The following is a 14,769-nucleotide window of genomic DNA, read 5'->3' on the forward strand; positions in this document are numbered from 1 at the left end:
GAATATTGATGAAATGATACATTGGGAGATGCAGTCAAATGAGAAACCAAAAGCAGTTTTTGCCAGCAAATACTGGCTTTAAAGAAAAGTATTGACTTAAAGATGAATAAATTTTTTTAGCATAATACCGCTTCCAACATTGGCATATATATATAGTCCTTTCGGGAAAAGAGGAGAAGTTGGACGACGACCAACAATAGAATCTAGCTTCTTCTCTCGGTTGAGATATGATCAAACCCATTTCCCTGCTCCCGATTCTACATTTTCAGAGCTTTTCTTGAGTCAAGAGAAAGTTCTTAAATACAGAGATGAATCAAAGTGAAGATGAAAATAAAAAGTTTCACAGAGAGAGAGAACAGAGAGAGTAATTAAGTTCTGCACAATAAAAAAAAATGCAGCAGAAAATTCAAAAGGGCCAGAGAGAAACGTGGTAATGGACGAAGTGCTGTTGTGGTAATGGCAACTTTGCAGAGAATGGGTGATGGGGGTGGGGGAGAGGATGGGCGATGGGGAAGAAATTTGATGAGGGCCAGAGAGAAACGTGCGATAGGGAGAAGGAGGAATAAAAAAAAAAAGTTACCTTAGAGAAGAAAAAGAAACCTTAGAGAAGAAGAAAAAGAAGAAGAAATCTCAGAGGAGAGAAGAAGAAGAAGAAGAAGAAGAATAAGAAATCACCTGCGAACTCGAAATCACATTGCAAAGGAGCTCGGGGCTTCGGAGGAGGAACTCGAAATCGCAGAGTAGGGCTTCTCAGGAAATCACGTTGCAGAGGAGTTCGGGAGCTCGAGGGGTGGGGGGAGAAGAAGGAAAGAAACAGGAAGGGAGAAGAGGAAGAAAGAAACAGAGAGGGAGGAAGAAAGAAGCGCGGGGGGTTGGGGGAGAGGAACGAAACGCACGAAAGGGATGAAAATTCAAAATGAAAGTGGATTCTTCCATTTGGGGGGAGAGGAACGAAAGACACGTTATATGTGTAAATTGGATGCACCAAATAGTAGCTGCTATTTAGAGTTTTCCTTTCATCCCTCAACTCTATTAAACAATAAAACAAACAAGTTCCGAACAAGGATCATGTCTTCCAAGCCCAAAGAACAATCTTTTCTCCACACCCTAAGCTACAATACCCCCATCTCACAAAACCCAAAAATCACTTCTCTCAGTACACAAGAAGAACTTAATAGTATGGAATGAAAAATGGTACAACATTTAACTATGAAGCTGATGGTGGGGGGGCGGCAAAACAGAGCTCTATCGGAGCAGTGTCTCTGGTTTGGTGCGTTCAATCAGCTCGCAGGAATAGGCAAACGGAGGAGCGTCGCGAGGTGGCACTGAACAGAGAGACGCCGTCACGGGGTAAAGCTGGGAAGAGGAAGCCGACGCAGGTTCTGTCGAGGGAGGAGGGTGGGTGCGAATCTAAATCAAAATTTGAATGGAGACTCAAAAATGTAAAACCCACTATGCAAAACATGCATTTTGCTTGAAAAAAAAATTGAAGTCACGTAAGGTGTGCAACGGATGATGAGCTACAGTTGTTGAAACCTAGTATTACTCTTTAGAGAAAACTTAACATCACAAATGCATGTTTTTCTATACCTGTTAGTAAAATATTGTTGTGGTATGCTTCAGATTTATAAACATACATTTGAAACTTTATGTGACTTATTTCTTATGTTCTGTATAGTATTCTTGGCCGTTACGGCTCTGCTTCGGCCGCGGCCATCTTCGGCGGTTTCAGTCACAGTTGCCTCGGTCTTCGCTGGAAAGCTGGTTGCAGGTGAACCAGCTCCTATGGCGGAATCAACTCGGTTGGCCAATCATATGGCTGTCTCGCGTTCGGCTTCACCCGAAATATGCAAAAGTGTGCGGAAGTGAAAGTGACTTAAGTGTTTAAGAGAGACGACGTCGTTCCCATTCAATCTGAGTACAAGGTGTTTAACACAGTACCATTTTCACGCAATCATGGACACTGGTTTCGGATTAGGTAAATGCTTCCTCTATTTCCTTCTTACTTTTAATGATTTACCTTTTAGATCGATTTTAGGTTCTTCTGATTTTATTCAGTGTTTTGTTTTCAGAAATTGGATCTTTAAATTTTTTGTTGTGCAGGAATATTTTCTTTTTAGGACTTCCTTCCAACTTTTCTTTAAAAACTCAAACGTGTCATGAAATTGGCAAGGAAGCATATGGTTTCTCTATATCATATTAATATAATCTATTTTATATTGTTTTAAATTAAACAATCATATATATACATATATATATATATATATTACATTGTTATTATTATAAATTGACTATTAAATATTTATTGGTAAAGTGAACTCTTTTATATATTCATGTTCTATTTTATAAATATTTGATATACATTTTTTTATAGTTATGAAAGTGATTATGTATAATAAACTATTTAAAATTATAAAATTCAACATAAATAACGATCCGCGCATTGCGCGGGTTACATGCTCGTTACAATTAATATCAGAGTTTATTCAACATGCCTTGCTGTGGAAATTGTTCTTCTTCATTTCATTTTTTTCTGCGACTCTCTCCTATAATCAATTTTTCATATGTCTAGACTTCTAGGATTTAATGTTTTGCTGGTTGCAGGATCAGGTAAGTTAGTAGAAAAGGTTGCCCCACCAATTGAAAACGGGAACCAAGAGTAATTGAACATATTGGTGCTTATGTAGACATAGAAGGTTTTCTAGTTTACTGAAACTTAGGTCTTTCAGATCAAGTGGTTTTCCATAAGCTTGATGTGTCTGACCCTGCTAGCATTACTTCTTTCGCAGATTTCATCAAAACCCAGTTCGGGAAACTTGATATCTTGGTATATATGATTCAAAGCTGATTTCTTTATCTACTTTTTCATTCTTCTTGAACATCATGAAATTTGTTAAGTAGCTTTCTTGACAAAGTTGGACAGTTCGTTGAATTTTTTTATTTCTTGTAGGAACTCGTTGGCTTCTTTTTCTTAGTTATTATTGTCATTGTTATTATTATTTTGCCTTTTTCATCCCGTGTGAACCTTTTTCTTTGGGGGAAATTTTGCACTTGAATGATCTCTGTTTTTCAATTTGTATCCCAAATGATAAAGCTTGATAACTGACAGCCTAAACTACCAACTTCAAGTAATTTGTTATTACAGGTGAGATTGATACGTACGAAGGGTGTAGGTATGAAGACAATTCTGCTGTTAATGAAATTCATATGATCTTCATACATTAATGGTAGAACTAACAAATGTGGCTAATTAAAATTATTATAATTAACATCTAATTATGCACTGCAGATTCTTAATAAAATTAAGGTAAATCTTGTAATTAAGTCGGTTAGAAATCTTTTAGATAACTGGAGGGATTTGATATCTTTTCCTACTTAAAATATCTAATATGGTAATTAGTATAACATATTAATTAACATATGGTTACTGTAATTGTAAAATATGAAAAAAATAAATTAAAAATATTATTATTAAAAAAATAATATTATGTTATTATTTTGATGAATCCAATGTAGGGTTGGTTATGGCTAGGAAGGCTTTGAACTTATGGAAAATATGTATTTTTCATCAAATTTTGAAGATGTCTATGATGAAACCAATATTAATGCTCTAATAATCACAGCAAATTAGTTGGCTAACATAAGTGAATCTTTACAAATTAGAATGAGCCAAACATGTCTTTACTGAAGCTATACATAAACATTTGGCAGAAACACTAGTTTGTATTGTTCTTTAACTCTGGGAATATAAGCTAAGCACACCAGCTACCCATTTTCACTTTTGAACTGGCCTCGTGCTTCTTCACTTTTGGTCTCCCCATTTTCTTTCCAACAAAGATTCCTAGCTTCATGGTTGTAAATAATGCTCATGTAATCAGAAGTGGTCTCACTATCTAGTGAAAATCCTCTAGGTGTTGATACATCCTCACCATCCCTGGACACTTTTTAAATGTAATCATTTCTACTTCAGTTGGATCAGCCTAGAAGGTGGTCCATTCATCACCAAAAGTCAAAATCCCTGGAAACATCTTTAGTGGGTCGTCTGACATCCCTATGGATGCAACTCCACCATCTACACCATGCATCTATCCTGCCCATTCCAACAAAAAACCGTTTTGAAAGTTAACGCTCAAAATAAGTTAACCCAAATAGAAGCTACAAACAATAAAATTAAAACTTTGCATCTCCACAAAAACACAACAAAAAAAATCTCCTTTCATCTTTGTTTTAATCCTGATTTTAATGATTAATGAACTGAAGAACCAAAAGTGTTTTAACAAAAATATATCTCAGAAAGGTTTCTTCGCAAACATATTTTCTGTCCAATTTAATAATTCAAAAGAAGCAGAACTATAATAATTCAAAGATGAAAACCATTAATCCTCAAACTTTCTTGGACAGTTTCAAGCATTGAGAGTCTCACCAGGTAGCAATATCTGTTCTCATGTTTTGGAGCACAAACCATGTCCATTGGAAGCTCTCCAGAGTTCTGGAAATATTACATGAACTTGCGTTCCAAGAACCATTGCAGTGGATGGAGGGAGGGAGGGAGGAGAGAGAGAGAGAGAGAGAGACATTGCTAGTAAAAATTTCATTTTTTGTGTAAATGTGAACAAATTACTTATGACGGCATAGGAAGATGTTAAAGATGCAAATGATTTCGACACTCCATTCCCTAAGCCGCAATATCCATCTCACAAAACCCAAAATTTGCCCCAAAATTCACCTCTCTTAGTGCACAAGCAGAATAATAATATGGAAGGAAAAATGCACGGAGGAGTTACCAATGAAGCTGAGCAGAGGCGTGGCAAAACAGAGCTCACGAGCAGAGGCGCAGCGCTGGGCAGACTGAGGAGCCAACGAGGGGCAGCACTGGATAGAGGGAGGGGCGTCCCAGGGTGGTGCTTGGCAGAGGGAGGGAGGTGCGATGCGAGGTGGGGGAGAGGATGCGCGACGGGGCCGACGGGGATGGGCGGTGGGGCTGAATGAGTTTGAAATGGGTGAGAGAAGGTCCGATAGGGAGAAAGGGGGAAAAAAAATATGCTGCCACATGTGACGCCCCCAGATTCCGTTTGGGATCGGATCAGACGGACATCAGAAGCGTCGGGACATGCAACCCAAGGTTACCTGCCCCCATTCATGACATAAGGATGCAGTGTTCCTATATTGCATATAGCATTATGCAATATTTGCAGCATATAACTTTTTTTTTTTTAGCAATACTATGCATCAAACTTATAATATCTCAAATAGTTAAAACATAAACCACGCATACTTAAAACATCCACGATTACAGCACGGATCTCAGAAGACTGTAATCACAAAACAACGGAGATTTGGCTCTATAATTATATTGCCAAAATACACTATTAGGCTAGTTCGTTGAGTAACTCACGTAACTCGACTAACGATGCCGAAATAATATCCAAAGATCTAATTATGGAGGCTGCAAGCTCCGTGTTGCGTCTATGGCGTCTAGTCAACCTTCTCCAGTCTGCCAGTGTCTGCTCCCTGCTCTGATCCTGACACACCGCCTACCATTCGGGGGGAAGGGTAGTTGAGACTACCACAGTGAGATTTGACTACAAATCTCAGCAAATTAACAGAAAACCTCCACACAGGTTAACGATGCATGCATGGCAGTAAAAGTATGATGCATAATCAAAATCATAAGTAAGCATAACATAACTTGACTTCTAGCATGGCATAAATGACATAATTTGAATTGAAACTGAAACTTAGCTTGACGTGACATGGCATGTACGTGAACTTAAAACATAACATGGACTAGCAACATAGAATGAACGTGAACTTGAAACATAACATGGACTTGAAATATAACTTGAACGTGAACATACATAATTTGAACATGAACTTGAACATAACATGAATCTGAGCACAATATAGCATAAACGTGAACTTGAAACATAACGTGAACATGAACATAACATAATACGAACGTGAACTTGAACTTGAACATAACATGAACTTGAAACATATTCTTGTCTCATGGGGTCACCATGATTTAGTAATCTTATCTCATGTAATTACCATGATTGCGTATTCTTATCTCATGGGGTTACCATGATTGACATGAACTTGAAACTTGACATGAACGTAAACTTGAACATAACATAATGTGAAACATGACTTGAACGTGAAATATATGAACTTGGAATCTTATTCAATACACTTAATTAATAAAGTGAATGTACGGGTGCTACACAGGTCCCCTTGAGCCGTGTATCCCTGCCGATTATCGCATCACAACACAGGTGTCTATACTAGCTGTGAGTGCGTTAATACGTACTCCACAGTTGTTATGGTCCTACGTATTCTACGTGTCACAATTGATGTGTCTCACGTAGTCTATGCTCCACAGTTGTTGTGGCCTCATACTTCATGCTCCACAGTTGTTGTGGCTAGGGGTATACATAAACATGCCAGACCAGCCGCAGTCGATGTAGACCGACCGCCGAATTCAGGAATCGGCCTAAACCGATAGAGAACCGGTCGGCCGGCGGTAGACAAAACCAACGTCGGCCAGTTCGGTCTACGGTTTAGGCCCAGTCTAAACCGAAGAACTGACCAACATTAATAAGGTTATTTTTTTAATATATTTCTTATACAAAACGACGCCGTTTCACATGAAACGGTGTCCTTTTGGTTAGTAACCCATTTAAAAAAAAGAAGAAAGAACGAAAACTGCGCCGTTTGTTCTAAACCAAATGGCGTCGTTTTTGGGTAGGATTAGGAGTTTTGAATCCACCTCCCCCCCCCCCCCCCCGGATTTCACTTTCTCCTTCCTTCTTCGCAGCTGCTCTCTTCTCAGACTCCCTCTCCCTTGACTCTCTCCTCTCCCCAGACCTCACATCTCATAGAGTCACAGACTCACTCTCAGACTCTCCTCTCTCGTCGCCGACGACCCACATGCCACACGACCCTTTCTCCTCTCTCGTCGTCGACGAACCACACGGCCCACATTCCCCCTGTAAGTTTTCTTTGTATTTCATCTTTGTTGGATTCCATTGTTTTGTTAGTTGTTAATTTATGGGAAGAATTTTTTGGGATGAAAAGGAAATGTCAAAATGTTGATTTCATCTCTATTTTTGCCTTGTTTAATGTTAAGTAAAAATATTGTGGTTACTGATTTGTGTCGTGTGTGATGACTGATGAGCAATGGTAACAGTAGACTTGTGGTTTATTGGTTTATGCCGAAATGAGCAATGCTTATTGTCCTAAATATTGTGGTTTGTGTCTGTGACATAGTGTCGTGTGTGATAATTTGTGTGTGTGTGATAGACTCATAGACTTGTGGTTTTGCATAAATATTTAGGTTTGTCTTTGAATTTATTTTCTTATTTTCTTAGCAGTCTTTGAAGTTGTGGGCTGTGAATTGTGATTGAAAATTTATGCAAAAACACCACATAAAGAAAAGATGAGTGAACTAAACTTAGATTAGAGTCTTAGACTTGTGATGTTTGCCATGTTGCAAACTAGCTGCTGTGTAATACTAGTCATTGTTTTGTTTTATAATGTATGTGACAACGTATAACATTTATAATTGTTTTATATAATAGATGGATTCTTCGTCGTCTCCGATTGATGTTGATGCATCAAGTCCAAGTCCAACCATTAACTTGAGAGATGATTTGAGGGAGACCCACTCATCAAAACCCCCTAGTGCCTCTACTAGTACCACTTGTCCATTACCTAAGAAACGAAAAGGGAAGGATCCATCGATTGTTTGGGACCATTTTACAAAAGTGGAGGGTTGTCCCATAGATGATCCGTAGGCTAAATGTAATTATTGTGGTAAGACGTATGCTTGCCACTCAAAGAGGAATGAGACTTCAACAGTGCAAAATCATTTACCTTCATGTTCTAAAAATCCTCATAAACGTGGTCCTTTGGATAGGTACCAAAAAATATTAACAGGTGAGGCAACACATGAGGAGGGGGGTGGAAAGAGTGATGGTATGTTAAGGAATCTTGTAACCCACAAATATAATGAAGATGTTGCGAGGTTGGCGATTGCAGATATGGTAATTATCGATGAGTTGCCATTTAGAGTTATTGAAGGATAGGGATTTAGAAAAGTGTGTTGGTGTCTTGAATCTCAGTTTAAAGTGCCATGTCATGTCACAGTTGCAAGAGATTGTATGAAATTGTATGAAGGTGAAAAGGGGAAATTTAAAAAAGTGTTAAAAAATGGTGGCATGAGGATTTCGTTGACGACCGATACATGGACATCGGTATAGAATTTGAATTATATATGTCTAACTGCACATTTCATTGATACAAATTGGAAATTGCAGAAAAAAATCATTAAGTTTTGTTTAATCCCTAATCATCGAGGGGAAACTATTGGGAGATATGTTGAGACATGCTTGCTTGATTGGGGTATTGATAAAATATTTACTGTGACTGTTGATAATACAAGTTCAAATGATACTGCAATTTCATATTTGAAAAGTTTTTGAGTGGGAATTTGTTGGAGGGTAAGTATATGCACATGAGATGTTGTGCTCATATATTGAATCTTATTGTGAATGAGGGTTTGAAGGAGTGCAATGACGCCATCACAATGGTTAGAAACGCAGTTAGATATGTGCGTTCATCTCCCGCAAGATTAGACAAATTTAAGAAGTGTGCAGAAAAAGAAAAAATTGATTGTAAGAAAATGTTGTGTCTTGATGTACAGACACGATGGAACTCAACTTATATGATGTTGGAGGCAGCTGAGAAGTTTGAGAAGGCTTTCAAGCGGATGGAGAGTGAGGATTATAATTACCTCTCTTACTTTGATGATGGCCCTGGGTCTAGGCACATGGGGCCTCCTACAGCTAGGGAGTGGGAGACAGTGAGGGTTTTTGTTAAGTTTTTGGAATGTTTTATGATGTCACTAACCAGTTTTCTAGAGATTTGTGATCTCCAAAATGAGATGGTGGAGTTGAGCGAGAGTCCTAATAGTTGCTTGAGGAGTATGGCCATAAATATGAAAACAAAATATGATAAGTATTGGGGTTCATTAGACAGGCTGAACTTATTCATGTTAATTGCAGTTGTGCTTGATCTACGAAGCAAGTTAGGACTTCTTACTTTCCACTTGAGGAAAGTTCATGATGAGTTTCGTGCTGAGGAGTTGGTGTCGAGTGTGAAAAATGTATTGAGAGATTTGTATGCAGAATATAATGCGGAATTCGGCTCCACCACGAGTACCCAAGAACGTGAACAACCCCCTCCAATATCTAGAACTATGAATGTTGGTGATGGCAAGCATGAGACCAAATGGTTCTACGAGTGGTATAAAGCATCTTCCGCCATGGGATCTAATATTGCCAAAACATAAGTGGATCGATATTTATCAGATGGTTGTGAGGCACTCTCCATATCGTTTGACTTGTTGACTTGGTGGAAAATTAATGAGACTAACTATCCTATACTCGTGAGGATTGCACGAGACTTATTAGCCATGCCTATTTCTATGGTTGCGTCCGAGTCAGCATTTAGTATAGGAGGTCGTGTCATTGATCCTTTTCGGAGTTCATTGGCTCCGAGAACCATTAAGGCACATATTTTTTCTCAAAATTGGTTAAGGCATCTGGCAACAACCATGGATATTCAGGAGGTTATAGATAATGTGGAGAGTTTCATGGTTGAATCAAGTAATATTTTTTTGATTTCATTGTAATTTAATTTTAGTATTTGTTATAATCCAAACTCACTAACATTTGATGTTTTATTCTTATTATTTATATTTTTTAATGTCTGTATATAGAGTTGGGCACATCTTCAAACGTGACAACTATTGAAGCTTGAAGGCTTGAAGTTGAAGTAGCAAATATGAAGATCATTGTCAATTTCCCAATTTGTTGTCATTTAATTATGTTATATTTATTAGTTGCATTTTGTTATGCTTAAACAATTTGTTTTTGTTTTTTGGTAATATGTATTATGTAATACTAAACATCTAGTGAAGTTATTTTTATTTTTTTAATTATGTAATAAGTAGTAAGTAAAAATTATTATTAATATAGTTAGTTACTTAGCAATAGTAGAAAATTATAACTTATAAAAAAAATAGTAGAAGATTATAAATGACATTACTATTAAAATGAGATTAACTCAAAAAAGCTTAAAAAAGAACTTGGATAATGAATTGAAGAAAAAAAAAAGTTCAAAATAAATGTTGAATTGGTCCAAATAGGGCAAGAAAAAAGGCCCAAAAAAGGGCCCAATAAAGGGGCCCAAATCGATCAAACCGACCGGTAACCGGCCGGACCGATTCCGGTCGGTTTTGTCCCCTATTACCAGTCGGTTTCGATCGGTTTTTAGGGATACAATTTAATGGTCGGTCGGTTTCGGTTTTCCCAAAAAACTGAAACGACATAGTCTATTTTCAGCCCTAGTTGTGGTCCCATGAATTGTTTGTGCCACACTTATTGTGGACACACATAACATAAAGTGTGGCTCCATTGGCGTTAGTATCTGGCGTGCTCTGGTGACCAGCTAGTTAGACTTCATTCACAACATGTTAACTGTATTTCGTCAACCAAAGGAATTTCACACCTATTTAGACACTCCAGCGTGAACAAAGGAGTTTCACTAGGATATTACCCCATCCTAGCACTTAGGGTCGTGATTGACAAGAATAACTTAACTGGCATACATGACATTTTGTAACATGACGTGACATGAACGTGACATAAAAGACATAAGTTTTGACATAGCATAACGTGTTAAACGATATGACGTAAGATGACAAACATGACATACTTTGAGACATAAATGTAATAGAAAATATTTCATAACATAGTGTACATGTAACAGACAATATTTCGTGACATGATATAACATGTAACATACAATATTTTGTAATATGGCATAACATGTGATAGTGAATATTATGTGACATGATATACTGTAACATATTGCATACATAATGTGACATACTTGTAATAGATAGTAACATGTGACAGAATATATTATGTAACAAATAAGATTTTCATGACAGAATAATTCGTGTAATAGATTAACATGTGATGACATGGCATGACATGCCATATATAACAACATACAAATATAAATTGTAGTTCTCTTACCCATCACACATACACAGTAAACTGATAGTAAGTTAAGAGCTAACTTAGCTCAATCATCGCGTTCTACGATGATAAAGCGTGAAATACGAGGAACTGTAAGAGGGTATTTTAAAAGTTAGAAATTTAATTACTATCAGTTAGAAACGTGAAAAGAGACAACTTAAAGTACAATTACCATTTTACCTTCTACATGTGGGAAAACGACCATTTTACCCCTAACTTAAGGATTTCACATCCTAACTCTAAAAATTACCAAAATTTATATTCCTCATGTAAATTTTGTCCTAGACTTAAATATCAACTCAGAAAAAATTAAAACCATTCACAACTATGGAAAAATCACAATGGCCGAAACATTCATAGACCATTTCTCTTAATTTTGGTTGCAATTTCTTCCATTTTCAAAACCCATGATTAAACTAAAATTTTGTAACAAAGATCTTCCTATCCTAAGTTTAAAAATACACTTAAAATATCCATTACGAAAAGCTAATCATCAACACCAACATTTTGTAAAAAGACCCAATCTTTTTAACAAAAAGTAAACCCTTAAATCACAAGTTTTGGCCTTAATAAAAACATCTCCAAGAATTCCAAAAAAAATAAATCTTACTTCTAACATATTCATAACATCATCCTAAGATTAACCATGATTTAAATCATCAAACAAAAGTCACAAAAATCACAAAACAACACTTGGAGTTTTTTGGTTTTAAACTTAGTCAAAAAATAGAAACTTTTCTTTCCACTAACTTAGATCAATCTCTTGATCAATAGCTTAAAGATATGTGATCTTCAAACTAAAACATCTCATGGTTTAAAAATGTGTTCTAAAGAAGATCCAACCATCAAACTTAACATCACAGGCTAAAATTCAACGAAACATGGATCTAACCCAAAAATATCAAATTTTAGGCCTAACCGAAATCCTCTTGCATAGAAAAATCATACCTTTTAAAAATAATAGTAAATATATTCAAAATAACATCCTGACATGTATGTAAGAGACTTAGGATCATCATATAAAAATATCAAAACCTTTGGAATAAGATTAAACCACGAAATATTCCAACTTTCACAAAACAAAAACTGTTTTTCCACTTCCAGTTTTCAAGTTTCTAAATCTAAGGAAATCTATCATCAAAAGTTTTATCCATGCAACAAAACCTTAATGGACATTCATAAACACATGCTAACAACACTCCATAAAATTTTCGGAGCAAGATATGTCCATTAGCTTGGTCAAAAATTTCAAAACATATTATACTCTCCAGTTTCAAGCCCAGAATGACCTTTCCATAATTTAAAGTCGAACAAATTTTATGAAGGAGTCATCGTGAGAAAATACCTACAAAGGGTCGAAAATGGCCACGCAAATAGACCTAGAAATCTACCCGAGAGAGCTCTTTTGGGTTTCTTTCTTAGAATTCAAATATTTGATGAAGACCACATTATTTGGAATTTTGAACTAGAAATCGACAGCCCCGACCTAAACTTTTCTCAATGTTTCTCTCTAAACCCAAACCCCCCCTTTCTCTCTAAAGCTCCCTAAACATCAGATCTGTTGAAAGGGGGTGGGAGCTTCGGCCCCTCCCCCCCAAATGCCCTCTTCCTTTTCTCTGTCCATTTAATTTCTGTATAGTGTTTTTTTATTTTGTTTTGTGTTTTTAGGCCGAATAAGAGAGAATCGCCGTTCGAGTCTTTCTAGCCATCACATCTCTACACGCGCCCCACTGGTATGAAGCCCAGCCGCCGATCTTCAAGACCTCCAAATCCGGCGTCCATCGGAGTGGCTCGTAGCCCGCACGCGCGGGATGAAATTTCGAACAGCGTTGGCTCATGGCCTTCACGTGCCACCGAGGAGCCCTCTCCCGACACCACGCTCGGTTGTTATGGAACCTCTGACTCCGGGTCTTCCAAGTCTGACTGCGGCTTTCCTCCCGGCGTGAACAGTTTCTGCATGAAACAATGCCGACCATTGTGTGCTGTTCATCCGTTTTGTAATTTTTGTTCTGTTTTTTTGTTTCGTTTCTTTGTTGTTGTCCGTTTCAGTATTTTGTAGTTATTTTGTTTCTGGTGTTGGTGTTGCTTTTGTTGACCCGAGTGTGGATTGGGCCTTTAGATCAGACGTAATCCAGGGCAAGGCTTTCGAGAGTGATGGGCGATGCTATGGCCGGTGGTTATATGGCCGGGCTGTTGTGGTCCATATGTATGCTGGGTGCTCGTTCCACCAGGGCTCGAGATGACGATGCTTGCGATGGGCGTGACGTCTGGGGTCTCACCAGAGATTGTGGTCTTGTAGTTGTTAATGTGGTTATTTGTAGTTGTTTGTTAGTTTAGTTTTTAATAAAATTGGAATAGGCTATAGGATTTGATGTCCATAGCAGTGTCCCGTACTCTTATTCACTGGGAGGATAGAAAGGGCCATTAAGTTCTGTTTTAACAGAGCGCTTTCTCTGTTACGAGAGAGTTTGATTAGAAGTTAAGACAATGTCTACCATAAATGTATTTGTGTGTGGGGAAGTCCCAGAGTTGTTGCGTTAGTTGGCTTATAGATTAGATTTTCTATGCATTGAACCTTTTTGTATTGATAAGTCACATTTATAACTTCGATTTATTAATAAAATGATTATGTTTCATTTAAAAAAAAAAAAAAAACTAGAAATCGACATAGAAAAATGTGTCTGGTCCCACTAACCGACAGAGCCATGGAAAAATGTTTTTAGTCACTGCCGATCTGGACCACTTGCTATCTATCTCATTACTTTTTCAAAACGTAAGTCTCGAGAAAAAAAAAAAAAATAGAAAAATGATTTACACACTATAATTTTTACATGAGAAATATTTTTGTACTTAAAAGAAAGGTCTAGCCACGCGTACTTAAAAGAAAACTCAAAAAAACGTACAACACGTGAATGCAATTGACAAAGTACGCGTAGCAAGACCCTTTTTACAAACGTAAGATTGGGTGAGAAAAGTCTCCCACGTTGGTTGAATTCTTTGATGGGGTAAGTACGGAAGTCTTTTCTTGTCGATAAGTCATCATAACTAAAAAGTAAAGACTCGAGCAATAATTTTTTCAATCTGTATCTTGCCCGATCTTTTCAGCTAATTAAATTTTATTATTGACTGTGTGAATAAATTAAATATTAGTACAATTTAATTAATTTAATTGGAGTTAAATTTGAAAAGTAAAATAGAAAATAGTTAAAAACTTTACAATGACGTCCTCCACAAATTGCGCATGTAACTATTAGTATTTAATCATATCATGTACGTCGTTAAGATGCAATAATACACTTTAAATTCAGTAGTAGTAGTGTGTTGAAACTATATATATATATATAAGATCAATTCCCCAAATGGGACCTATATATAATTAATACATGAATATAAGTCAATGAGTCGTGGCATGCATGTAGGACAAGTCTTGAGGGCCGATTTCAAAAGGAAATTTCAATGCAGGTTGAATATTCATTCCATGTAAATTTATAGGATGATTCATTCAATTATTTCACAGGCCTAGCTTGAGATCGAGAGTATCTTTTCTTATATATAAAAGTCTTGCCTAATACTAATCCGTCATTACTTATAAAAATGGCAGCAACCTCCATTTACATTTCCATACCGATAATAGCATGGGCTATCTGGATCTTATTATGTG

General features: G+C 36.9%; 1 protein-coding gene across 1 annotated transcript in view; it reads left to right on the forward strand.

Moving 5' to 3' along the window:
• The window catches only part of LOC108997622 (probable pectate lyase 4), an 89,026-nt gene that overhangs the window by 65,755 nt on the left and 8,502 nt on the right, over positions 1-14,769 (forward strand). The gene's annotated exons all lie outside the window — the stretch shown is intronic.

Source organism: Juglans regia, chromosome 3 (assembly GCF_001411555.2).
Source record: "Juglans regia cultivar Chandler chromosome 3, Walnut 2.0, whole genome shotgun sequence".
NCBI classification, from domain to species: Eukaryota; Viridiplantae; Streptophyta; class Magnoliopsida; order Fagales; family Juglandaceae; genus Juglans; species Juglans regia.